The sequence below is a fragment of the Monodelphis domestica genome, chromosome 1, assembly GCF_027887165.1.
Source record: "Monodelphis domestica isolate mMonDom1 chromosome 1, mMonDom1.pri, whole genome shotgun sequence".
NCBI classification, from domain to species: domain Eukaryota; kingdom Metazoa; phylum Chordata; class Mammalia; order Didelphimorphia; family Didelphidae; genus Monodelphis; species Monodelphis domestica.
This window is the reverse complement of record NC_077227.1, coordinates 633,127,963-633,129,400: the sequence shown is the minus strand read 5'-3', so window position 1 is coordinate 633,129,400 and position 1,438 is coordinate 633,127,963. Positions and strand designations below refer to the sequence as shown.

At 35.7% G+C, this 1,438-nt stretch overlaps 1 pseudogene; it reads right to left on the bottom strand.

Annotated features, from left to right (window-relative positions):
* Positions 1 to 768: 768 nt before the first annotated feature.
* On the bottom strand, positions 769 to 909 carry LOC130456690 (U1 spliceosomal RNA; annotated as a pseudogene).
* Positions 910 to 1,438: the final 529 nt, after the last annotated feature.

Below are 1,438 nucleotides of genomic sequence, written 5' to 3'. Positions count from 1 at the left end.
TTTTCTTGAGCATTATATATCACCATTATTTTTTTGTGGTGTACTTTTGATGTTAAACAGTTTTTGTTCTCATTTCTCAGCCCTATCTTTTGTCTAATTATCTTATATGTCTGTTACAGTGATGTTGAATTTTTCTGTTTTTATGTGGGAACAGTGGAACCATGAGTCTTTCCCTGCAATTTTTATAGCTGTTGGGGTAGTAAGCAATACTTCATGTGGTCCAGTCCATTTCATGTCTGTAGCCAATTTTCTATTGAAATTTTTTAAGTATACTATGTCTCCTGGTTTGATGTTGTGCAAATTGTAATCCAGGAATACTGTTTGTAGTATCAAGCTCATTTCATGCAACTCTGCTATTCTTGTCTGTAAACCTTGAATATATTTTGTTAATTGACAGTCTTCACCTATCATTGCAATGTAAGCTGGTTTACAAGTCCTTCCTTGCCAAATTGCATGTCCATATAGCATCTCAAATGGAGAGATGTGCAAATCTCCACTGGGTTGTGTTCTAAGATGGAACAGAACTAATGGCAGAATGTCTGTCCATTTTTGGTGTGTTTCTGCACAAAATTTTACTATCAATGTTTTGATGTCTTTATTTAATCTCTCCACTTGCCCTGAACTTTGGGGATGATATGATGTGTGGTATGTTGCTTGTATTCCTAGATTTTTATAAATTTCATTTAATATTGATTGAATAAAGTGACTTCCATGGTCTGAGTCCAATTTTATGGGAATCCCAAATCTAGGTATGATTTCTTTTAATAGGATTTTGACCACAAATTATGAAGTCGAGTTTCCCGCATTTGGGGAAATCAACACGGTCAGCCCATCTGGAGTGCAATGGATAAGCCTCACACTGGGGAAACCACCTTTGTGATCATGGAATCACCCCTGACAGGTAAGTCAATTTCTTCGCTCTCTAATATTTCCACTGTTGCTTGTTCCAACACAGTGGCAGAAAGTCCACAACTTGTTTTAGTTTCCTTTCCACAATACTTGACACTTTTAATAATGGTGGAACCTGATAGAGCTTATATTCCAGTAGTATATCCTTTGAGAATTCAGGGTCACCTCTTTGGTATGATGAGGAATAAAAATAGGACATAAAAGGGATGGATGGATGGAAGTATGGCAGAAATGACACTGGGAACAATTGTAATAAATTTATAAAGTTTAACCAACATAAAAAAGTAAGGAGGTCAAAAGAGTGTGAAAAAACCTTAGTGTGCAAATAATTGACTTAGTAGAAGCAGAGAGAGATGGCAGCCAGAATCAACACTATTTTAGAACATAAACTAATTTGCAAAGCCTTACAAAGAAGGATGGAACATTTTTGATGGAAAATCATTTAATGAAGCAGAGAGAATCATTGGACCATAAATCCAGTTTAAAGAAGGTCTGGAAAGCTAACCAACTAAGCAAAATCATCCTTTGG